Source organism: Cydia strobilella, chromosome 9 (assembly GCF_947568885.1).
Source record: "Cydia strobilella chromosome 9, ilCydStro3.1, whole genome shotgun sequence".
NCBI classification, from domain to species: domain Eukaryota; kingdom Metazoa; phylum Arthropoda; class Insecta; order Lepidoptera; family Tortricidae; genus Cydia; species Cydia strobilella.
In genome coordinates, this window is record NC_086049.1 from 18,356,076 (window position 1) to 18,383,455 (window position 27,380).

The following is a 27,380-nucleotide window of genomic DNA, read 5'->3' on the forward strand; positions in this document are numbered from 1 at the left end:
AGGTATATTACATATTTGATTTTACACCTAAGTTGTTAGTACGTAAGTAATTCAGTTGAGTTATAAAGCATTACCTTTAAGTACTCGCTAAAGTTTTTTTTTATTATATGTAAATATGTACGTGTAAATACAAAATATTTTAATATCACGTGAACCAGTGTAGTGGTTAAAAAAAATTAAACTGAATTCTAAACAGTTGCAAAACATGATCACAATAAAAAGTTTTGATTTAGTGGTGTAGTGTGATTAGAATGAAATAACAAATACATTTCATCGCGCTAGTTCATTAGATGCACTGATGCATCATGCTAGGATTCCTTTCCGAAAAAACTTACGTTTGTCTATGGAACACCAGTTTAGTTTCAAAATGGAACGGAATTCAAATTTAAGTATAATGTATGTGCAGAGTCCACTGCTGAGTCGAAAAGTTTTTATTATGACGTTTGCCGGTGCAGCCCAAACACGCACGGAGCGGCAACGCCGCGGCGGCGTGACGCGACCGTTGAATCGATCCCTTTCGCGCCAAGCCGCGCCCGCACTAGATATGCGAGATAGGATTGCTAGATATTAAATTAAAATAATTAAGTAAACAGATTTTGATGAAACTAGTCAGTCAGTAAATTAACAGTTTGGGGTAAGTAAGTACATTACATAAAATAACGATTTCAAGTTACCTATCCTTAGAATGCTTTGCCTTTAAAACTTTACCACAGAAATTAATAAAACATCATCGAAAAATATAGAAGTAAAAAAGTCAATTTTACACATTTACCAAATATGTAATTAAATAAGTAATTAAATAAAACATAAAAATTACAAACTTTTAAGTGTTTAAAATTGATACCACGCAATCATTCTAATAGGTACTATTTCAGTATCTTAAGATCAATCTAGGTATTTTTATCTATACTGAAACACACCCAACTTGTCAGTAGAAAAAGGCACGTTATTCAAATTTTCTGTGGAAAGTCAACTACCTACCTTTTTCTACTGACAAGGTCGCTGTGCCAGAGTATACTTAATTAAAATTTTAACGAATGCATTTACGATCACACCATTTGTTAGGTACAAATCCGTAAATAAACACGAAACGACACTTCTACAGCAAAAACACTTCAAATTAAATTCCCACAAACTAGCTATCCAGTTAAACAGCGCGGCGGCGTCACAGACTGGTTCTGCTGGCAATAGTGATGCACTAAAAGCTTCTTCATTAACCGTAAATTACCGATAATTTCCTTTAATCACTTTATTGTAATGGCCCGGATATTGATGTTATTTTATAATGGCAAATTTAAAAAGGGGTTGGTTTAGCATGCAAATACTATTTAAAGCATATTTTTCTGCAATTAAAATTCCAATGGCTTGTTTGTGAGGAATATGTTTTTATTTATTTTTCCATACAATAATTATTATTTTAACGCGTACAAGTCATTCGTTATATAATGCAATTCAATAGTTAAATTATAATTATCTTAACGGAACTTTGATTGAACAAATATACAATTTTATTTACAATGCATGTGCTCGAAAAGTGCGTTTCCTACGGAGCCATATCATGCGGAAAGTACTACTTTTCCGCGCTAGTGCTTTTTGTTTCCAATTCTTTTTTTTTACAGTACATATGGTGCTACTGTCTCGCTTTTCCGCACTAGTGCTTTTTGTTTTCAATTTTTTAATAATTAAACTTATTTGCCATGATATGTTTTTTTATTTATTCGCACAATGCATAGTAAAACATTGTATGATACACGTGCGTAAAGATGATTTTCGACTCGTATTCCTTTATACACTCGTCGGAAATCATACACTTTCCGCACTTGTTGCATAAATAGCTATTATGTACTTTCCTAATTGAGTTGCTTAAGGTAAGTAAATCCATCTGTCAGATTATGCGGTTTTGTTATTAAGAAATGGTAATAGGGTAAGATATTTGCTGAGGGTCGAATGAATTTACCCGAGTTGGAAGTTAAGCGACACAATTGGTACGATGATTTTTAGGGTTCCGTACCCAAAGGGTAAAAACGGGACCCTATTACTAAGACTTCGCTGTCCGTCTGTCCGTCTGTCTGTCTGTCACCAGGTTGTATCTCATGAACCGTGATAGACAGACAGTTGAAATTTTCAGAGGGTTTTTATTTCTGTTGCCGCTATAACAACAAATACTAAAAGTACGCGAGTCTGACTCGCACTTGGCCGGTTTTTTATTTCCTTATATCCAATGATTATATAGGCCTATGCCTATATCCTGTACCTAGTATACCAAATAGTCCTTACTTTTAGCAGCAATCTTAATAACCAACAATTAGAGACTTAAATGGTGACAAAACAAAAAATATATTAAAAATATGTGCAAGTACTTGATGTAATTTATGCCGTACAATATTTTTAATGCATGTGAATCATGAAAAAGATAAACAAATCGTAACCTATTTCAATTGACCGAAAAAGGTCTTTGTATATATTGTACCTACTCCGACGGCTTTTAAGACGCGTTAGAAAAAATGTGTAAATAAAATACCCAACGCCAAAACACCCTTTTGCTTGCCTTGGGGAAAGGCCCCAGACTGATTCACAAGTCTCCATTCTTTGCCTTTGTGCTCATCCATCCTTCATAGAGATCTATTATAAGTTATACTGGCCACGACACGGTTCTATTATTGCTTAGCATTGTTTAGGGACAAAGATAAACAGTAAACTTGCGCTAGACTTATATTGACCGGGATATACTCTAATAGTAAACTTGTGGTTTTGAGAATAATAATTTAAGAATGGTGCATGTTGTAATTAAGGCTGTTCCATCGGTTTGCCGCTGTCTTTGTCACATTTCGCAAGAAAGAACATACGCGCCAAGTGTCAATTTTGACCGAATTTTGTCGGTTTTTATTTATTTTAAAAACGTTACCTTAAAATATCGAAATTCTAAAGCTATGAAATTACTATTTATGTTAAGATTGTTTTTTATTCTTTTTTTGTTTATAGTATCACATAATAAATAACCGAGTAAAGTAGGATTAAAAGTCCGAGTTAGAGGTGACTTTGTGAATTAATTGTATCGAGCGAAGTGTCGTAATTCGTGTATCGGAAGCTATGTTGTTAAAGATAATATAGTCAAGAACTACATATATTTTTTCCACGTCTACGAATATCAACGCCTCTTAGAAAAACATGATCATATAAGGAGATTTTTATATAATCTTTAATAAATACATAACGGTCTTCTAAAGTCTTAAGTTATAACCTATATAACGTGTTATCAAGTGAGCCATCTTAGTTTGCTAAAAGGAACCTCTCTTAATTTTTGTTGCATTGATTTTTATTTGGCAGCTAACACCATTATACAGAAATCATCCTTGAAATCTTGAAATCTTGCAACATCGATACTTCTAAAACCTACGTGGCAAGTGTCCCTCTTATTGTCATTCCTCAATTCTGTGCTAACTTTTGGCACAGATTTTGCAAGTTGACGCTGTCAGCATTGGAGTTTTTTTTTTATTATACTCCCGCAGAACAGGCAAAATTAAATCATACTAGGTTATCTTGTCTGTGTCTTCTTCGTATTTGAAATCTTTCTCGTCTCTTCTTCTTCCTAGCTTTATCTCTTCATTTGGGGTTGGCTCTCCTTATTTGAAATATTTCTCGTATTTGAACTATTTGAAAACTTACCATATTTGTCAATTTTGTGTTTGAAGTGTATTTACTCAAATGGACACACATTTTGATTGTTATGAATCTTATAGAAAGCCGAACCGATAACAACACGATCCCACACGTCTAGCAGCAACATGCTGAGGTGAGACCATTTCGTGACACTTTTTCTTTTTTATGTTTCTCTGTTATGTATAATTTTCCATTTGTGTGTGCTAACGAATAAATTATTTCTATTCCTATTCAATGTGTCTTCTTTAGCGGTGTTGAGTCACAATAAAACAATTCAATTACTGATAAGTTTGATAACCATTAATATTTCTAAGTCTGTTTTATTTTGTCTCATGGATGAAAATGTGGCGACACCGGTTTAAAACAAACGTCACGACGACGGGTCTCATTCCCGGTACAACCTGTTGCCGCTAAACTGGGGAATTATCGAGTGCGTGAAGTTTTGAGTTTGTCTCTGCCGCGCCGTCTGACCAAGACCAGTGAGGTGACACTCCTCCTTTCGGGCATTCTCGGCTCCTTTCGGCTCAGCATTACTCCGAGCAATTTTTAGGGTTGGCACAAGTTGACATCCCTTTGCGTCCGCAGATAAGATAATGACTTGAATTTCGACAAACCTAAATAGCCGAAAGGTATAGTGCCATAAATTAGAAAGGGACAGCATGATTCGTCCCTGAATCGCTGTCAAACTTCGGTTTTGTTGGAAGTGTCCTGTCTGTTCGGTACCTTGTACTATTATTTATTCTGTGCCAAGACAATTTATTTGTAGGGGTTATCTAGCAGTTACATCTAGCCTTTTTCAGGGCACTTTTTAATGAGTAGGTAGGACAAAGTTGTGTTGTTTACTTGTCCCTCTAGTAATAATCTAATAGGAAAATAGCAGAAAGTGTCTAAAATAAATAAAGATTAGATATAATAAATAACCCTTATGTAAAATGACAAGGGAAGTTGAGTTTCGAGTTTTGTCCCTTTTCACCCTAGCCATCCCTATTCACCCCGGTTGACGGTACTTCATTTTGTAGGTACGCAGTGTGAAAATCATTTGGACCTTCAACAAAAATAAACCAACGATCAGACTAAAAATCAACGAAAGCAAATAAATATGATTATACCATAGAGTAACTTATACTAGAGCGGTACTGTCATAATAAATTTTGTAACCCCAGTAAATTGCCTGCCATCTGTCGACACACTTTAAAACTAAAAATGAAGATTTATAAAAATACGATAAAATGTATTTAAATATGGATAAATGATTTTTTTATTTGCATTAATTATTTTTATGATTTTGACCCATGTTCTTTCACTGATATGCGTTAAAATTGTTAAATAACAAACGAAACCGTCAACGCCATCTATACGACAGTAGGCCAAAGCTAGTAGCGCCCTCTGAACGAGAATCAAATTTTCTTGATTTTCGAGGCACGTTTTTTCCTTAGACTGTATCCATCTATATTATACTTCATAAAAAGTAACTCATTTTCATTGCTTGAGTGCATACAAACTTTTTAATCCACTTTACCTCATGCATATTAAGCCTGCGACACTAATAAAAAAGGTGTAAAAAATAAATGCGTGCAATGTTTAACCAATTAAAAATTCTAATTCACAAAATCTGATTAACGAATCCCTTGCTTAAGTGCGGAAACTAATAAACATATAGTGGTCTCCCTCTTATATGTACGATACAGCTAGTGCGAGAACGTGATATAGCAATAAACAAAACTATTGTTTTCATCTCTTTTCACTGCATGAGACTCGCATATGTTTATCCCTTTCCCCGAATCTATCAGACTCTGGGGTTCAGTTATCGCTCTTCAAATACTTTGTTTGGAAGTTCCTTTGTAACCTTGAATGTCGGAATTCCACTCTCGTGTGGAGTCCACTGATTAAAATTTCATTGTAAAAAGCTTGTGAGGCCGGGCGGCTGTAGTACGATTCATTATTTAAATTGAAGCTATTTTACCATTCAATTACAGGGCTGGAAATTGGTTTTAAGTTCGAGCTAAATGGAGTTTGCCGGCCGAATTCTTATCAGAAAGTTCACGGACGGCCTAATTCCGTTTCTTACTTCAAACTTTTCAACAACGTGGTCAACATTGTCTTGTCCTTATCAATAATGATGGTGATTATCTTTAATTCAAAAGAACTGTATGTGTATAGTTCCTAAGTCGTTGACTTTTATTCATTTTAAAACTATAATTTTATTAAAAAGTATTTTAATTTCAAATCATAAAACGACTTGTAATAGGGATGGGCTAAAAACCGGTAAACGATAAATAAAGCTAGACATCCTAGTGCGCGAAACTAGTCGAACAAGTTTTGGTTCACAAGGCTGCGTGACGTCACTGCGATCTCCGCTCCATGCGCGGATAAATCGAAATTTAGATGAATTTCGCAGCGCTTATTTTCGTCTAGAAATATACTTATTACTACGCGTAATAATACTACGAGTTTACTATTATTCCTATACATAATAAGTAACTTTAGCCAGTTGTTTCTATCGACGGTGTAATAAAAATAATAGGAAGATGCTGCATTTATAGAAAAATAATTTTAAAACAAAATGTGTCAAAGAGAGATTTCAACTGATAGGTTATTGGCAGGCTTATTTATATTGTTTCTACAGTCAGGAAGTCAGGATCACGCGCCCTTTCATCCTTATAGGAGAAAAAAAGTGTCCCAAAATGTCCATACATTTTTCAAACTTTCCTTTTTGTTACCGCCATACAAAGTATATGTGGAAATGGTAACACAATAGGAAAAAACCTTGGGACTTTTTTTTATCATGATTTATTTATATAAGTATTATTTATTTAACAAGCAGACACAGTCTTCAAACAATAATTACAACAACGTAAGGAAAATATCAAACAACATCAAACCAAGTCAAATCCAATTGAACGTTATTAAATAAATTTATTTACATATTATCATCCAAAATCATTACTTAAAAGTCAATCCTGCAATTCCTACTAGCCAGTCAACATAAGAAAACCACTCAAAAATGCAACTTTTTCATCAGTTTTTTAACAATCAAGAGAGCCTTTACCAGCTGGTGTGGCGAAAAATGATATGACGAGCGGAAAAATGGAATAGTTCACCGCTTTGGGCAAGATGCGAACTAACGATCTTTCGGAACGAACGGTCTGATTTCTTTAACTAATTAAAAAATACGTTTGTATGTTTGCCGACTGTCCCCAGGTCTATTATTCGGGGAAGATTACTAATTTAATACTTCCATCCAAGGCAGGTAAATCACCATTTTTATGTCATACGTATAACAATCTAATAATGGTGTTACAATAGGCGATTTCTGCACTGTTAAAAGTGGCAGACAAAAAGTCAGAAGGAAGGTGGACCCTGGACTCCGAAGCGGCAAGGACGCAACCGGAATAATCGCTAAATCTTTCTAGCGAGAGAGAGAATTAATGAATTTTGGATGTATTTGCCATAAACGAAGATTCATTAACTATTCTATCAGATAGCAAAGCAAAAGAACATACTGCTGGAGATGGGTATCTGGTATTTAGTTCGTCAATCTTGATACAGAACAAAAGAAACAAAGCTTTCAGCTTCAGTACCTTACTATTACTACACACTAAAGTACCTTAAGATGGATTTGAAATTATCTATCTGTATTTAAAATCTGATTTCTCTTGATAATCTGGCGAGGAAACTCCTTTCATTGCGACTGATTGGTTTTGATATGTGTTCTTTTTGACATTAAAGATTTTGAATTGAATAGAATTGGAGTTAATTGTGGTCTAAATTATCTAAATTCTAACACATTCTAAGACTGAACACACCCAACACCCAACGTCACGAACTCACGATGTAGGACTGTAGGTACATACTATATTGTGTTACTGTTGCTGGGATCTACCTTCATTCGCAAAGATAATAAAAATATAGAGCCTGGATAACCTGGTGTATGCGTTCAGGAGCTTATAACAATACATATGCATTAAAAATAAAATATTCGGAATAGAAGCTCGACGAAACTTCTCCTTGTCGATTATCGTTCTTTCTCTGTATGCTGACCAGCGATTTGCTTAACGAACGCGAGTTGCGGCTTCCCAGTAAACTCTGCATACGATCAGCATAACCTTTTATGTCTTTTATGGAGCTCGTTAATTATGCGAGCAGATTCTTGTCAAATCCAGTTTTACGCCGTAAAAGAGGATCGCTTAGTCTCATGAAACGGAATACTAACTAGACCGTATTTGATGGGTTGATTACCCAGACTCCCAGCTATGATGATGACAGAAGATAGATACCTAGCCAGATTCCAGTTAGAACAACCAATTTCTTTCGAAATTTCATAATGAAACAATGACGTTTAGAAATGCAAGGCATAACAGTCACTTAAAGCGCTTCTCAGGCTATTAAAAGGCTACATCATGAAATTTTGAAGCCTTGAAATTGTTAAAGTTTAGAAACAGCGTCGGGCCTCACGGAGAATGGCGGAATCCTTACAATGCTGGTTGTATACGAAACTTGTTTGACCAGAACTGAGAAAAAAAGTAGCGGACAAGTTCGCCTACAATAGCATTCCTTGGTCGGGCCCGCCCGCGACCCGCCCCGCGCCGCGGCCCCCGCGCCCCTCGCCCCGCCCGGCGCCAGTCCGCGACCGAGCGCGACCGCGTGCGTACCGCGCTACACATCAACAACATTGTAATGTGCTTACAAAAGAATCAGCTCAACATATGTACTAAAATCATAAAACGGTTAACTATCAAAAACCCTTTCTAAAAATGTAAAGGTAATTTAGAATCGCCACCCAATTAAACTACTTTATTACATTACAACTCCAAAAGTTAATCTCAAGTTGTGTATTTTAGGAATTTTAATCAAAAAACCGGTAAATCTGTGTTGTGAATAGCTGTGTGCATCTCTAACACGGTTGTTCCATATCCAGTTGTTATTGATTTTTGGCGTCACTAGCCCCGAACAGCTGTTTTGGGGTACGGAAGCGAATTGTCTGTGGTAGCTGCACTTTTTCTCAAAAACACCTCTAAATTGAATATTATGAGTGTTTTATTTTATTTATTAAATTTCAATGAAGATTAGTTCCGTACAGTAAAATTGAACTGAAATTTTCGATCATGATGTGCAACTGTGCATGTGCATGATGGATTTAGTGAAATAAAAAATTCAAAATACATTTTGACAATCGTGGCTGTGTTGTGTTTACAGTTGATGTGATAACATTGAATAAAAAAAAAACAAATTAAAAAAATTGAGTGTCAACAAGTGCTAACAGCGTGTGCAAGTGTTTTTGAATGGTTTTTGATCAAAATTCAGTGTAAAACAGTGTTTACCGATTTGGATTTCAAACGTGGATGTGGATTGTGCCCTTACAACAAGGTATGGTGTAATGTTTTGTTATTATTTGATAGTTTTATTAGTGAAATTGACGTTGCAAGTTGCGCTATGCCGCGCGACGCCGCGCGCGTTTGCCGGTTCTAGGCCTAACCGTGCACCGCGGAAGTGCTGCGATGCAGTTTGTAAAACTCCTAAATGTGCAGTTTAATACAGGCAAAGTCAAGCAATAACAATATGGTTTTGTATTCGTATTAACGGAGAATATTCAAGGTTTTAAGTTACGTTTTGAAAGAAGAGGAAACGCAAATTAGACGGGTTTTAAGTGCTGGGCACAACAGAAGTTAGGGTCTAAATTTTCTACTTTACCCTTGAGTGATTGTGTTTTAAGTTAATTACCTACTTAAGTTACTGGTCACATACTCTGTAAACATTATGTAGATTGTAGAGTATCTCTTTAGTTGGTTAGTTAAAGAAATGCTATACGAAATAGTTTCATAGACATACATAACTCACAGAACACGAAATACCTATTATTCTTCTTCATTCTTATTTGACTCGGGCATTTAGAAGTTAACCTTTGAAATATTTGAAATATTAACTACCTATAACATAATATGTACCACTAATGTCAAAAAGAAGTACCTACTTAGGGCGGCACGTACTGCAACCCTATGAGGTACAGAACATTACGGCCCAAAGAATCTGGAATTTTCTGGATTCAACGGGCATTAGTAATGAGCTTTAAAGGGCCGTCACAATAGATCACTGTTTGGTCGACGTGACACTCAAAGGCCCACAACGCCCCAATAATAATAATAACATAATATGTACCTACATTAAACAGTCAACTGTTTAATCATTCTCGAATTAAACATTCATTTCAAACCTATAATTACCTACAGTACTCATATTTATTTATTTAAACTTTATTGCACAAAATACAAAAAAAAAGACAAATGACGGACTTAATGCCTAAAGGGTATATCTTTAAATACATTAGTAATGTACAGTTCTTTAGGAAGTTTAGTTGTTTTATTACAGCTAATGATACATTTGCCAACAAAGAGGGAAGAAAGTTGCTAAAGTTTTCCTTACCTTCTACCACACTTATAATCAAACTTTATACTAAAACTAGCTGTTGCCCGCGACTTCGTACGCGTGGATTTGTATGTTGGTGTTGGAGTTTCAAACTCTTAGCTTAAAATATAATTTGGACCCTATACCAACTTTCAACCTCTTTTTAACCCTTTTAAGGAATGAATTTTTAAAAACGCTGAAATTACTTTTCTTGTATTCTACTAATATGCCTTCATACAAAGATTCAAGTCTCACACTCACAAAAATATTTGATCTCCATACAAACTTTCAACCCCTTTTTCACCACCTTAGGGGATGAATTTTGAAAAACCCCTATTTAGTGGATACTAACGTCATAAAAGCTACCTATTGTGAAAAATTCATCTCTCTAGGTCCAATGGTTTGGGCTGGGCGTTGATTTAAGTGAGTCAGGACTTTTACGTTTATACCTAGTCGGCTCATAAGTTCTGTCACTGGCCTTTAAAATTTAAATTTGGAACTCCTAAAACAAAAACCGTTCTGCATTTGAATTTCGAATCTTTATTAAATATTTGAGTAGTATAATTTTGCAATTTTCTGTTTTCTTCAACATGGAGTGGACGCTTAAAGATAGCCGTACCGCAATAATTGCACTATATCGTTGTGGTCATTCGCCGACTTTAAGCTACTTGAAAATTTAAAATTCTCTCTAAGATTTGTGTATCGTACCATAGAAAGATACAGTGAGGTCTCTAGTTTAAATGACAAGAAAAGAAGCGGTCGTCCGCGTACAGCTAGGACTCCAGCGGTTGTACAAGCAATTAGGGCACGCATTGCCAGAAATCCCGCTAGGAAACAAAAAGTTATGGCCCTCCAGATGGGTTTGAGCAAAAACACGGTGAAAAGAGTGCTTAATCAAGACCTGAGACTTCGTGCTTATAAACGAAAAACTGGCCATCTTCTCAATGGTCGGCTTAAAGCTTTAAGGCTTAAAAGATCTAAAGCTTTATTGAAGAAGTACGCTAAAAATAAGCACCGTTGTATACTGTTTTCGGACGAGAAAATTTTTGACATAGAAGAAAACTGTAATAAACAAAATGATAGAGTGTACGCTCGCAATAGTAGAGAAGCGTCTAATAGCATTCCCCGTATTCAAAGAGGTCATCACCCTTCATCTGTGATGGTTTGGCTGGGAGTTTCTTATGCGGGCGTCACTAGTATGCATTTTTGTGAGAAAGGAGTAAAAACTAGTGCCAAAGTGTACCAAGACACGGTGTTGACTAATATTGTGAAACCACTATCCCATACGATGTTTCTAAACCAGCATTGGGTTTTCCAGCAGGACTCTGCTCCAGCCCATAAGGCAAAGTCTACACAAGCCTGGCTCGCCTCCAATAAAATCGACTTTATACGGCATGAAGATTGGCCCTCCTCTAGCCCAGATCTTAATCCTTTAGACTATAAAATATGGCAGTATTTAGAGGAAAAGGTGTGCTCAAAACCTCATGCAAATCTAGACTCGCTGAAAAAATCTCTTTGCTACGGCAGTGGCCAATATCGACATGAAAGTGGTGCGTGAATCCATTGACGACTGGCCACGAAGACTTCAAGCCTGTGTAGATAATTATGGCGGTCATTTTGAATAAATATTATACATTTAGATTCTCTAGTTTATAAGCTTTCAAACGCTGTACAAATTATACGGAATAAACTTAAACTTTTGATTTTATTTGATACTATGTATATGACAGAACTTATGAGCCGACTAGGTATATATAGACTAGCTTTTGCCCACTTGTTAGTAATTTGGGTAGCTTATTTTTTATCCAATCTGCTTTTTATCGATTGCCCATACAAACTTCCACCCGTCTTTTCACCCCCTTAAAGGATGACTTCTGGAATAAAAATTTGTCCTATTGCTCACTCCATACATCAGTTTCATAACAAATAACAAGTTGATTGGAAGGTATGGTAAAACATGTTATTAATTAGTTTAAAACTCGCTTAAAAGCTACTGGTTCAGGTGAGCTTAGTGAAAACTTATTTATGATAAGATTTAAGCGCCATTAGTACAATGTAAATGCTGCATTTTATTTTTGTATCTTAAGTATGTTTGGAACAAATACTGCATTTTTACTAACAAAATTTCTGCATCACAACCATTAAAAAAAAAATATTCATACATAGATATTTATTCACCGATGCTATTTTCAATAAAAAGTCAAAATCGAAATTTTGTCGATTACTGCATTCTTCATTATGAGGGCAGAGTAGGTAAGTTTTAATAGCTTTTCTGTGGGGCAAGATGCCGGCCATCAGCAGGTTAAAGTAGAGCTAATATAAGATAAAATTTAAGAACAGTAAGACTGAGCCACCATTATTGCATGACCACCATTATTGAAACTGTGCACTTGTGCGGTGCAGTTGTAAGTCTATTGTTTTGTAGTTTGGGCGATTTTCCGCAACTCGACGACTAGCACCTATTTTGCGTGACATGGGGGTGGGGTAGGCTAGTCCTTCCAGCCCAGCTCCTCGAGGAATCCTATCAAACCTTTGATGTTGAGTAGAACCTCGGGGAGGTCTCTCGGGTGTTTTGCCCTGTATGGGGCCACTCCTATGCATTCCAGCACCACATGAGAGGCTGCTTCTTCTGTCTCCATGCAACCTCTGCATAGGGGACAGTCTGTGACACCTGTTATAAAAAGATGTTTGTTAAATAGTCCATGACTTGTTATGACCATGCTCAGTCAGGTCTTTCCTAGTTAAAGGAGCACCCTTGTGAGCTTTCCGTTGATGCCAGGCATGGCTTGTTTTGCCTGGCTGCATCCAGTCTGGCTTAGCCAATGTTCTGTGTGTAGTTTCCCTCTACGTGCCAGCAGCATTGAGCGTACCTTGCTAAACGGTAAGCTGTTGTCTTGCTGTTGTAAGTCTAGTAAACAGCTCAAGTTTAGGATTAATGCAATAAACATCTTAGTGTCATGTGTTTATCTGACATTATTAGAGCTGTACATCATCTTCCTCAGGTTATCCCGGCTTTTTGCCACGGCTCATAGGAGTCTGGGGTCCGCTTGACAACTAATCCCGAGAATTGGAGTACTAATTTTTACGAAAGCGACTGCCATCTGACCTTCCAACCCAGAGGGGAAACTAGGCCTTGTTGTGATTAATCCGGTTTCCTCACAATGTTTTCCTTCACCGAAAAGCGACTGGTAAATATCAAATGATATTTCCTACATAAGTTTACTACTAATTTGCTTGGAATATCAACAATTCAAGATTCTAACAGATTCATTCTACAAAATATCCATTATAGTAGAGCTAATATTAGATGAACTTTTAAAACTGTAAGTCACAATAAGAAGTTGGTTCATGAAGCAGTCAAAATTCAACATTTATTCAGCAAATAGGCCACAAGGGCACTTTTACATGTCAACATGGAATTTACAAACAAGCAAAAAAAACATCAACAATTATAAAATACATCTAACTGCAAATATCAATTCAAGCTAAAGTATTACAATTACTTAGAGATCTATAAAGTCTCTTTATGGCGATAGAAAATAATAATAATAACGAAATTTTTAAAAACACATATTTACTTACAAAAAAACTAATCATTTTTAGAGGTGTAAATAAGTGTCAGAACTAAAAGATTATATAGTTAGTCAAAATATCCTTTGAAATGTATTGGGTCTCTAAGAGTCAAAATCCTGTATTTATATTGTTCCGTCCCTTTGGGTAAAGGGTAAAAACGGAACTCTATTACTGACTCCTCTGTCCGTCCGTCCGTCACTAGGCTGTATGTTATGAACCGTGATAGCTAGACAGTTGAAATTTTCACAGATGATGTATTTCTGTTGCCGCTATGACAACAAATACTAAAAACAGAATTATATAAATATTTAAGTGGAGCTCCCATACAACAAACGTGATTTTTTTGCCGTTTCTTGCGTAATGATACGGAACGGTTTTTTAAAAAAACATACGAGAACCGAATTAGGTGTCTTAATGTAATTATACTCAAAAATTAAGTAACTTATGCGGTGCAGATGTTACGTCCGAGGAAACAGCGCAAGTGGTGGTTTAATTCAATAATCATTAATTAGTGTTGTGTTGATATTATTACAGCTGTTGACATCAATTTGTTCGGGATACCTAGAAAAGTTAGGTCATTCTGCAATTTAGGTATTAACATTTCTATGGACATTTTTTTTTTATACCACGTCGGTGGCAATCAAGCATACGGCCCGCCTGATGGTAAGCAGTTACCGTAGCCTATGGACGCCTGCAACACCGGAGATATTACACGCGCGTTGCCGACCCTTTAAAACCTGTACACTCCTTTTTTGAAGAACCCCATACTGAAAAACCCCATACATACCATACCTATACATTCTAATATCATCAGTTCAGCTTATGGTTGGGCTGTGTCGTACAGCTGCGATCGTGGCCATTAATTTGTCTGATAAATGAAACAACTCTTGAGGCTTGTAGGACATATATTCGCGACTGGCGCATGACACATGACTAGTGATGGGCAGCGGTAACATTCCCGTTACCAGTAAGTTTCCATTTGGGAATGTTACCAGTAAGTTACCAATGTTACCAGTAACATTCCCAAAAGGCGGTAACATACGAAATTGATGATAGTGATGATTTATATGAGATAAAATAAGGTCTAAAAGTTATTTTCCTAGCAAAACAAGTTATGTAGGTACAGTCAAGTATAAAAATATGGGTGTAGACAACTTACTCAAAAATATGTCCCATACCTAGTTCTTAATTCGCTGGCATAAGAGCTATGGGACATTCGTTTGAATTGATATTTGCAGTTAGATGGATTTTATAATCATAAAATTGTTGATGCATGTATGTAAATTCTATGTTGACGTGTAAAAGTTCCCTTGTAGCCTATTTGCTGAATAAATGTTGAAGTTGAAGAAGTTTAAGATGATTTGTGCATTTGTGCACCCATATTTTTACACTTGACTGTACAATATATATCTTTCTCTTTCGCGCTTGACATGTGTTTTCTCTTTCACTCAATCCGTTTCTTATCTCAATTGCTACCTGGAACCTTACTCAGGGAGTCAGTCTTATCTAAAACACGGGTTAGAGTGAACGTATTATTTGTGATAACTAGTGGAGTACATGCAAGATTGGGTATGTTACAATGAAGCCCAAAAGTCATGTGTATAATCATTTTACCGAAAGTACTATAAACAATAAAAAAAGTTTTACTTGCAACTTCTGCAGTACTGTGTACAACTTTCGAAATGCAACTAAATTTGCATGTCATATACTGAAATGTAAAAGTAGCCCCCAAGATGTAAAGGAGAGTTTTAGACAATATGACAAAAAAGCATCAACATGATGTGACACTCAAGTATTAAGTGACAGTGACCATGCCTCTACATCTCAAGATACAAGAGATATAAGACCAGCATTGATGGATAAAGACGAGCAGGTAAAAATATTTTTCATAAGTTATATATCAATGATTTGGCTAGAAAACATACTAGTCTCTCATACTTACTAATTGCATTCTATGTCTATTATTTACATTTTATTTTATATTTTTATAAACAAAATAAGTCAAAGGCCATGTACAAATAAATACTATAATACCACGTCTCTTTCACCGTTATGAAGTGGTCATTGTTTAAAGGCGTGGTGATTCTTTTTAAATATGACTAGCTAAAACAATGGCCGTGACAACGTGGTATTTATTTATTGCGAGTATAACCACCAGCACTCTAAATGTACTGGACGTTTATTATATTTTTAACACTTATTGTTTCAGATGAATATACATAAAGCTGTTGCAAGAGCAATGTATGTAACTGGCACACCTTTCTCTCATTTCGAGCACCCGCTATGGAAAGAAGCATTTCATTTGATGAACCCTTCATACGGTCTGCCTCCGAGAAAGAGATTGGCTACATCCCTATTAGATGAAGAATATTCAGAAGTTCAGAGTGACATAGTGAGCAAAATCAATCAAGCCAGTGTTATTCACTTGGCGATTGATGGATGGTCTAATCTAAGAAAAGAATCTATTTTAAATGTGATCCTGTATGCTCCGAAACCATACTTTTACAAATTTATAGAAACAAAGGAACAAAGACATACAGCCGAATATTTATGTGAAGAAGTCACAAACATAATCGAAGAGTTTCACCCGTCAAAGTTTGTTGCAGTTGTCACAGACAATGCTGCAAACATGGTCAGATTTGGGAAGCTCTTGCACAACAAATATGAACAAACTCTATGGACAGGATGTTTGGTTCATACCCTACATTTATTTGTTGGAGACTTATTAAAAATCATGAAAATACGTCGGATTTTTGCATTTACAGTGAGAGTTATAAAAACAGTTACACGATCTCATATTCTTGGAGCAGAATTCCGAAGACTCGCGGAAGAAAAATGTATCAATACATCTCTTCAGTTACCAGTTAAAACAAGATGGGGCAGTTATTTAGCTTGCCTTCAAAGCTTTATTAAATCAAAAATTGTTTTACAAAACATGACAATAAATGCATCCACAACATCTTTAAGACCATACAAAAATAAAATATTAAACGAAGACACATGGACAGAGCTTCGCACCCTTGAATGGTTTTTAGACCCCATAGTGCAATGGATATTCATTCTAGAAGGGGACTATTTCGCAGTACATTTAGTTTACAAAGCATTTAAAGAATTAGATGCATTGCTAAACAATTACCAAACGACAAATCTGCTTGAAAATAATTTAACAGATTTAAAAGCGAAATTTGAAGAGAGAAAGGCAAATGCTCTGAAACCTATCCATTTTGCAGCTACAATACTGGACCCGAAGAATCAAGGAGGACAATTAACAGATCAAGAAAACGTTGATGGATGCGAAATCATATTTAATTTTGGGAATGAATCAACAGATATTTTAATGGAATTATCTGACTACAAGGTTCACAAAAACATCTGGGCAAAGGATTTCGTATGGAAAATGGCAGCGACTACAGAGCCAGTCACATGGTGGGAAACATTATTCTCCCATACAGCTTTAGGTAAAATTGCTGTTAAAATACTAACCATGCCTGCCACTTCAGCAGCAGTAGAGCGATCCTTCTCTACATTTTCCAACATCCATACGAAACGAAGGAATCGGTTGAAGACAAACAGAGCGGGAAAATTGACATATATATCCCATAACTGGAAGTTGTCTCACCAATCAGCATCACAAAAACCTATAGACCGAAGTACTACGACCAGTGAGGATATTCCAGATGCTGATGATACTTCCGAATCTGAAGATGATTTTTCAGACGTTGAAGATGTGGAAGATTTAGATTCAAGTACATCTAATAACGTTTTGTCTGCAGATTCAACATAAATTAATTTATCATTTTAATATGAATGTAAAATATTTTTACTGATGTAAATTATAGTAAATAACCTGATGTGTAACTTTATAGTTGTTGATTTGTGTACCTTATTTTAATATAAAAGTAAAAAAAAATTATTGATGTAAATTATAGTAAATAACCTATTTTGTAACTTGTTGATTTGTGTACCTGATTATCTGTATTATTATAAAGAAGGCAACTACCTAACATATACGAAATACTTTTATTTTTATATAAAAAATGTCTGAAGCCTATTTTATCTTAAACATTTATTTTATATAAAACTGTGATCATTATTTATTATACAAAATGTTGATTGTTAAAATTTCATAATTAAACTGATTTACACAAATATTTTCTTTTATTTTACACAGTCAATCATTATTTCCAGATAGTAATGTTCCCAGTAACTTTGGAAAAATACCAGGTAATATTGGGAATGTTACCGGTAACATTGGGAATTTACTCTCTCAGAGATTCCTTGACTGTTTTATGACTGTAAATAGTAGCATTATTACTTACTTAAGTAATTAACACGAAAAAAGCATATGCAATTCTAATAATTTTTTCAAAGTTACTCAATGTTACCGATCTGGGTAATGTTACTGGTAGCATTACCGGGAATATTCCCACTTTTGAGTAAGTTACTGGTAACGACCCATCACTACACATGACATATCTGGGTCTACCCTCTAATATACCTACATATCACCTCACCACTTAATTTAGGTCACACTTATCTAATACACAACCACTTATGCTAATACATCTTACTACTAAGTCGGCACTAACACATAAATCACACTAAGAAGCTAAGAAGTTTATAGTGCTTATTTATTAAGTGAATCATACATGTTTAACATTACTTGTATCTTACTATAATGATCACCAGGTACCTAACTATTCGGACAACTAAAGTGACTTTAAGTAATTACATATTATACATTGTATATGTACTAATCAAATTCAAACCCATAACGTTTTACCGTAGGCCTGTCACGTTTGGGTCTATTCTTACATAATTCCGGTGGTTCAGGGCTTGGTTCTGGCTGAGGAGCATTTCTAGCCACAAGACCTTCACCGACGGAAGATCAGAGCTGACTTTCGGGTCAGCATTATGCTGAGGCGAGACCATTTCGTGGTAAACTTCAACTCATACCTATTTTATAGATTCCTATAGTTTTAGTTATACTTTTACGCACGCATTAGAACACTGTCTGAAAATGAAATGGCAATGGGCAGGCCATATAGCGAGGATGAGCGACCAAAAGTGGACCAAACGTGTGACACTTTGGAAAGGGCCACAAGGGAAAAGAAAGTCTGGCAGACCAACCACAAGATGGGTCGATGACGTCACCGACACCGTACCGCACAAATGGCAAGAGGTAGCGAAGGACCACTCAGAATGGCGGGGCTGGGGGAGGCCTTTACTCGCGAAGTTGGTGGACCACCAATCATAGCAATTAAGTTATTTTATAAAATTAATAATTGATCGATAGTTGAATGGTTTGATTTATAAGCTTGATAATTAGTGTTTAAGGCTGTAATATTTGCATGCCGCTATTCGGCTGAATTATGTTGTGACCTATAAGAAACTATGTAACATCTGCTAACTACCATAATTCACGCAAATAAACGATATTCTATTCTATTCTATTCTATTGAGTATGTTATTAGCTATAATTTATTTATTTTTTAAGTACTGTACAAATTGTGTGGAATTAAAGGCTTTTTTATTTTATATGTAATTTTAGTTTTAAGTTTATCACGAATAAAACATTTGACTCTGATTCTGATTCATATTTGAAAACACTCAAAAGTTAATCTTACCAACAATAAAACCTAGCTGGATCGCTTTTTCACCCTCGTTTGCCTTTGATTTGAAAATTAATCGAATCAATACTTTACAATTTAATACTCACCTACTACCGCAAAAACTCGGGCAAACTAATTATTTTAAAAATGTACCCTAGTGTGATCGAATCGAATTGTCCTTTTCATAGGCCCCTATACTATATTGTAAATTTCATCGAAATCTCTAGAGCCGTTTTTGAGAAATAACCAAAATAAATATGCAAATGTATCTGAAAAAATATGAAAAAAAACCGCTACTGTACTTAATGTACTAGGTAAGTATAAGTACTAAATCCGTTTTTGAAATTAAATTGTAATTAATTCCTATTTAACAGAGTTTGCGCTGTATGACTGGTAGGTACAACCGACATCTAAGGGGCCCACTGACTAACAGTCCGCCGGACGATATCGGTCTGTCAGTTAGAACAAAAATTTGACAGTACCGAACAACTGACAGGCCGATATCGTCCGGCGGACTGATAGTCAGTGGGCCCCTTTAGATATGTACCTATGCATACAGTCGAAGGCAAAAATATGGATCCAGGTAGATGGGTCAAAAATAGGTGTATGGTGGTCTTAGGTGTAAGAGCGTATAGGTACTTATTTTTGAAACTTTGGGAATGTATATATATTTATGCCCTTGACTGTACATGTTTCGCCTTTACTTATTTTACTACAAAGGAGTAAGATGCAAAAGTGTAATTTGGCAACCAGTGTACGAGGAAATTAGGAAGTAAGAAAAGAAAAAGACTAAAACTCAGAAAAAGGAGGAAAATCCCGCAGTTGAAGGGGAAAAAAGGCCGAAAGAGCATTTAGAGGTTCTAATTTAAAGATGGTTGGCTTTATTATAAACTCGTTCAACTGATTTATTTTATTCTTTAGACGCTGTTTCGCATCGATCAAATTGAAACCGGTTTGTTTGGGTATAAAAACTAAAATTTTGAAACAAATTTTACTTTTAAAACACGGAAACATTGAGCGTTTCGATTTCTTAATATAGTCTAAATAGTTTTATAAACTGGAGCTATATAAACGAATTACAGACCTAGATATACCTCATGTCATTGTATGTGCAAAGTTTCATTACAATCCAACACGTACTTATAAATTAAAATGAGGTAAGGTGAAATTCGGCCGAGCTTGCCGGGGACTTAATTCGCTGACATAAGAGCTATAGGACATATTTCTAAGTAAGATCTGTACACCCATATTTTTACATATGGGTGTACAGAATATTTAAAAACCAGATTCAAACTTTGTAAACCGTCTAAAATGTAAGCTGGTGGATAAATGTTACTACTCAATAGCTGAATTTATGGAGGATGATAACATTATATAACTTGTATTTTAAGTATATTACTTTAACTTCTTCTTCTTTAAGAAGAAGAAGAAGAAGATTACTTTAACTGGTATAGTTCTATCCTAGTCTATCTTATAAAAAAATATATAAGTAGATATAGTTATTAAAAGAGTCTATCTATGTTGTTATTAAAACAATTTTAAATTAATTTTTAACAGGCAGAAACGTCTGCGATCGATGCTATTAAGCTTAGAATAAATTTAAAAGTGTTTTTTTTTTGCCCTGGGTGAGACTTGAACTCCAGAGGCCGTGAGTTCAAGTCTCACCCAGGGCAGTAATTTTTCCACTTTAAAAAAAAAATTAAAACAATTTTTGTTACTTGGTTGGAACTGTAATTTAGAAAATTATTACTAAAATAAGTAGTATATATAGTAAATAACATGTTTTTTCAATACCCTTTCAGGGTCCATTATGTAAACATATTGGTATGCAAATAAAGATCTCTATCTCTATCTCTCTATCTACACTTGACTGTAGAGTCAGCTGCAGAGAAAAGGCCCCCCCCCCTGCATACAAAGTTCTGTAAATTAGTATGGACGTGGAAGCGCAAGAGTTAAAAGCGACGACGACTTAGACGATCTTAGCCACATATGTATAAAATTAAAGCAATCAATACAAGAGATTAAACTTGTTTATTTTAGAAAATACATTTTGAAAGAAAATACATTTATTTGACGCCACAACATAGTACATAAAAAAGAAAGGAATGCAGACAAAAAAAAACATTTGGACGCTAAAAAGGATCCCAGCAACTGGTCACTACATGAAAACTTTACACAAAATGTCCCGTTTTAACTGTCGTTGAGAGCAATGCGTTTAGCACGGACCGTGGCTATGCGCAGGCAGCGCAGACGCATGTAAAAATACACCATGTAGCGTTTCCGGTAGATAAGGACTGATGGATCACTTCCTCCGGATTAGGGATGCGTCCGCGCCCATGCAGAGTTACCACTATAACAAAACTTAAAAAAACCGGCCAAGTGCGAGTCGGACTCGCGCACAAAGGGTTCCGTACCGTTACGCAAAAAACGGCAAAAAAATCACGTTTGTTGTATGGGAGCCCCACTTAAATATTTATTTTATTCTGTTTTTAGTATTTGTTGTTATAGCGGCATCAGAAATACATCATCGGTGAAAATTTTAACTTTCTACCTACCACGATTCATGATATACAGCCTGGTGACAGACGGACAGACAGACAGCGGAGTCTTAGTAATAGAGTCCCGTTTTTACCCTTTGGGTACAGAACCCTGAAAAGGTTTATATAGGCCAAAGATTTGTTGACTGTTAGTTAGTTTTGCTGAGCATTTTCCGCAAATCGACATCCATTGTGCCATTTGTGCCTATTTTGCGTGAAAAGAGGTAGCGCTACTCTCACCACCCCAGCTGCTCCACGAAACCTATAGTTGTCTTCAGGTTGTGGGTTTGCACGACGGATCTGAAATCACAAAGAAGATCCGCAACAGTATGCGGTAGTGGACATCCAAAAGTCACCGGCTTATTAGTATCAATCGATAGACTGAATTAAGTTCCTCCAAGACTCCAAACTAAATAACTTTGCGTTGCGACTTGGCAAGCGGCACAATGTGGCATAATTTATGTCGCAACAGTATGCGGTAGTGGACATCCAAAAGTCACTGGCTTATGAGTATCAATCGATAGACTGAATTAAGTCCCTCCAAGACTCCAAACTAAATAACTTTGCGTTGCGACTTGGCAAGCGGCACAATGTGGCATAATTTATGCCGCATAAACGAGAAATTTCCATGACAGTTGACAGTAAAACGTATATAGAGACACTGTCACACGTTGTCGCGGTCGTTATCCAAGTTGGTGCAGTGCAGAAATAGCTTAGATGCCTTAGATCATAGACATAGATAGTATTATACAAGTAGTTATAGACGCGCCACCGAGCGACCGGGGGTAAGAGAAAGAATATTCATATAAAATTTGGGCAGCATAGGATTTTTTCTCTTTCACTCTTATAAATTTCGGTATTTCGCCATCGCCTCCTACCTATGATGCCAACCGGTCGGTCATAAGAACAAAGCATGGCACTATTTTCTCTTTCCTCCTATAGGAATCGCAATACGACTATCTTTCTCTATCAAAGAGTGTCAGGCCCTTGGCTTAGATGGACTTCCATGTTAGTTCTCAACTATCTTTGATTTTTACCCCTACTTATCCGATTAATAAACCAATACCTTACCTCGCCGTGAGCAAAGAACGGAAGCAAATTCCAAATTCAAATCATTTATTCAGTTGGGACCGCTCGAGTCAGTCACGCGCCAATGTAAACCTAATCTCAATAGCATAAGGTTTACAATAAAATCGGTTAATTGTGTCGTTAGTGTGCATCGATTTGAAAGCTTCGAGGAGTATGTTTTGTGTGTATTGTACGTTACTCTTCTTGAACCTTATTAGCAAGACATAAGGTTCATATGTGGTCCTGATCAGTTATTTAATTTGCTTTTAGTATAACTTTGGTAATGTGAGAAGTTACTTTGGTGTTAGAAGCTTTATTTAACTTGCAATGTATGTATGTTCAGGTCACCTTGCAAACTAAATTGGACCCATTTCCAAATATTCGATTGCGCTGAAATTTCACATACATGTAAGTTGGGTGACAATGCAATATTATGGTACCAAGTACCAATCGCTGATTTGATAATGTGATGATGGACAGGAGGTGGCCATGGGACCTCTGTGATACAACAGAGCAACTTAATTGTGGTTGGGTTTGTTAAAATTAGTAGTAGTTGTTGAAAGAAAAGTAAGTTGTAAGTATCACGTAGTAAGTATTGTCACAGAATAAGTAATAGTTATCATACAGAACGGCCACGCACCGCCCCGCCCCGACTTGAATTACCTCGCCCCGCCACAGCAGATTTTGCCGAACGCTCAGACGGAAGAAGAAGAAGACCCTATAAAATGTGCAATGCAAAGTAAACCCTAAATGTCTTATCAAAGTCTGTACTGTCAGTGGGGGGGGGCATTCCTTCTTTCGGGCTTTCTCGGCTCCGTTCGGCTCAGCCTTGCTCCGAGCAATTATTAGGGTTGACAGTGTTGACACAACTTTAAGTCCCTTTGCGTGCATGACCACAGATAAGATAATGAATTGAATTTTGACAACCCTAAATAGCCGATAGGACAGCGTGATTCGTCCCTGAATCGCTGTCAAACTTCGGTTTCGTAGGAAGTGTCCTCTGTACGGTAGTACTATTGTTTATTCTGTGGTACTGTACCTACTATTATCGTTGAGAAGAGTGATTCGTTCTAACACCAAGGCTGACTATTGAGTTATTTCGAATTAATAGTTTTACTACTATATTTCAATGCATTAGTCCATAAAATACATTGTTGTAAAGTGCATACAGCTATGCTTCTGATACCGATTTTTGTACCTATGCCGAAACACCGGATGCGTAATGCACGGCTCTGAAAGCCTGCCGCGAACCACGCTCGTTCGTTTATTTGCCTAATATTTAGCGCTCTAAAGCTGGAAACAGCCGACAGTCAGCGCTGACCGTCGGTCGGCGTAGCAATATCTATGCAAGTCTATGAACGCGCACACAGCTACGCTGACGGAACGCGCGTGATTTGGTATTGGATTTGGTCAGGACCGTCGGTCGAGCACTGTTTCCAGTAATTTCCAGCCTTAGGCCTGATTTCCTCCTACGCTGAAGTCGGTCGAGCGTACCGTCGGGAGAAAAATCTGCGGCGGACGTCAGCGTCGCTGTGCGGGGGCCCATAGAACATTGTGTTAGGTACGCTCGACCGACGTCAGCGACCGATGTCAGCGCAGGAGGAAATCAAGCCTTAAGTACAAGTTGGAATGGAAGCGGACGGCAGCAGCTGAGCAGATGATGTGTCGTCGCGTTAACGTCGTGGCGTCATGTCGCTATGCTATGTTACGATTTCGAACTCGACAGCAGACGTCAGTGCCATATCCAGTTGGTTCCGGGTGAGAGTGAGAGAGGCACTACATGCGGTCGGGAGACAGTGTCGTCTGCCCCTCGCCGACACGTAGACACCTAAACCAGGCCCCGTAGCCAATAATGCTATGTAGCAAACGAAACGCTACTGTCACTGTCACACTAATATGGAAGAGTGATAGAGAGACACAAAGCGATTCGATGGCGAAGCGCAAGGCGCCATTCATTAATTACGTAAGACGATTTTTTGCCAGATTTTGATCCCCTATGTAAGAAAAAATAAGAATAATAAGTAAAATAATATGTTGCAAGTTATGAGACTCGTGTTTACAGTAAACTAATGTAGAATTCTAGACTATTGAATTGAATCATGAAAAGAAAAAGTCAAGGCTAGTTCAAGTTTTGGAAAAATATGATACCTAACGTAAATACGTAACGTTCCGAACTGGTTTAATCACAAATTAAATATTTATTACTAAATATTTCCTAAGAAAACACACCGTTGAATCAAATAAATACGATTGATAAAGTGAATTTCTTAGTTTTTTTAAATAAATTTATTTATAACCGGTTTCGTTTCGACAATTATTATGAGTATTATTGGTCAGTCTATCATAATATAACCAAATTTAGTTGCCATAATCTCATGTCGTATAGAAATGAATGTATTTACGTACAGGCCGGGAACGTCGCGCTTTGCGGACGTCCAATTAATTAGGATTATCGTAATGGATGGATTTGTTTTCTTTGAAATTCGAGCCGGACGACATATTTCTTGTTTTTGTTTGGCTTTATGGGCTATTTCTGAATTGGCTCTCTTGGTCTTTGAAACGGTTATTTATTAAATCTTTTAAAACGTCAATTTTATTTTTATTTGTAGTTTTTTTTGTGGCCAAGTTAGAAAGTTTTCAAAACATATTACACAAAGTAGGTAAGTTTAACCATAAACGGTGGAAAGAAATAGTAGATACTTAATTTTAATTAAAACATTTAAAACCAAACGTTTTGCTCAGTCTCTTAATCATTATTGATCATTATCAACATTTTTTTCTGTCAAGAACGCAAGAACCCGCTTGGCGGGTTCACATAGTAATTGAAATCAGTTTTTCCCCTACCAATACGAATCTAGAGTTTTAAAAAGTCTTCCTTTAGTTCTCCAAATGTAATATTGAACTAAAAACCGGACAAGTGCGAGTCGGACTCGCGCACGAAGGTTTCCGTACCATTACGGAAAAAAAGACCAAAAAATCACGTTTGTTGTATGGGAGCCCCATTTAAATATTTATATTATTCTGTTTTTAGTATTTGTTGTTATAGCGGCAACAGAAATACATCATCTGTGAAAATTTCAACTGTCTAGCTATCACGGTTCATGAGATACAGCCTGGTGACAGACAGACGGACAGCGGAGTCTTAGTAATAGGGTCCCGTTTTTACCCTTTGGGTACGGAACCCTAAAAACCGCCGGGCCGGGTGGCCGGATGGTCTAGTAATGGTTAGGACGTTAGCAGCGTAAGCTGAAGACGCGGGTTCGATTCCCGCCTCGGCCACCGGTGGACTTGGTCACATTTTCTTTAGTTATCTATTTCAGTTTATAAAAAAACTCGGCCAAGTAAATCAAGAACCCGATGGCCGATGGGGCAGAAAGGTTCTCGAGTGGCGACCACGTACCGAAAGACGCAGCGTGGGAAGGCCCAAGACTAGATGGACCGACGATCTGGTTAAAGTCGCGGGAAACCGTTGGTTGAGGGCAGCGAATGACCGTTCGTTGTGGAGATCCTTGGGGGAGGCCTTTGTCCAACAGTGGACGTCTTTCGGTTGAGATGATGATGATGAAGCAAATGAAGCAAAACGACTTGATTACTTTTTGCATCGTTAAAAACAGCTAAGTAGCAGTAAACGGACAATATCCAATTTCAATTTCGAAATGAAATAGAAATTTCTAGCGTCATGACGTTTGTAAAACGGGCCCCGGGGCTGCGCGCGTGCCTTACAGCTGATTGCCCGACCACCATAAAAAATGATATAAAACAACAAACAACCAAAAACAAACCTTAAAATCTGACATATAAACTTTAAATTGCAATGGCGGTGCATACGCGACCCTTACTTAAAGCTCCACCAAGCGATTTTAAACTTTAATCCAAACACAAAAAGTTCAAAGTTGTTTGTACTAACAACTCATCGTACACGTCATCTCCAGAGCTCCTTCACAACAATGCAAATTCAACTTTAAAGTTAACAGACTAAGGTGGTTATTCAATTGTATGGTGGTTAACGAGATAAACTCGAATGGATTTTGTGCATTTCACTTGGCTAGAGGCCTGCAGTGCCGAGATGGATTATTCTTAATTACACTTGCAGATACCGCACTTACCGCGAACTGAACTGGTGGTAACTTTTATGACACTAATTATAGCAGCACAACAACTAAGAATAACTACATAGTTACGTACTACAGCAAGGACGCGAAACACAGAGAATTTCATACATTTACCCGCCGTTTCCTATCTTTATCGCACGGATAAAGGTTACATTCGAATTCCGACTGCAGTAGGATAGTGGATTTAAGTTGCCTCTCTAATGCCTTCTAAAATCTGGAACTTTTTCTTCTTCATTATAAACTGAAATAGTTATCATACACTAAAGAAAAAGTGACCAAGTCCACCGGTGGCCGAGGCGGGAATTGAACCTTTTTCTTCATCTTTCTCATTCCCTCATTGCTGAGGATCGCGACCACATGTATTTTGTCTCCATAATCTCCATTTTGTGTGGTCATAACCCATGTGGAACACAATG

General features: G+C 36.7%; 1 protein-coding gene across 2 annotated transcripts in view; it reads left to right on the forward strand.

Annotated features, from left to right (window-relative positions):
• The first annotated feature begins 8,176 nt into the window (after positions 1-8,176).
• The window catches only part of LOC134744450 (protein winged eye), a 256,339-nt gene continuing 237,135 nt past the window's right edge, over positions 8,177-27,380 (forward strand). For both annotated transcript variants that reach the window (XR_010128090.1, XM_063678262.1), the window contains exon 1: positions 8,177-9,027. The gene's annotated coding sequence lies outside the window, so the exon portion shown is untranslated. The remainder of the gene's footprint in view (positions 9,028-27,380) is intronic.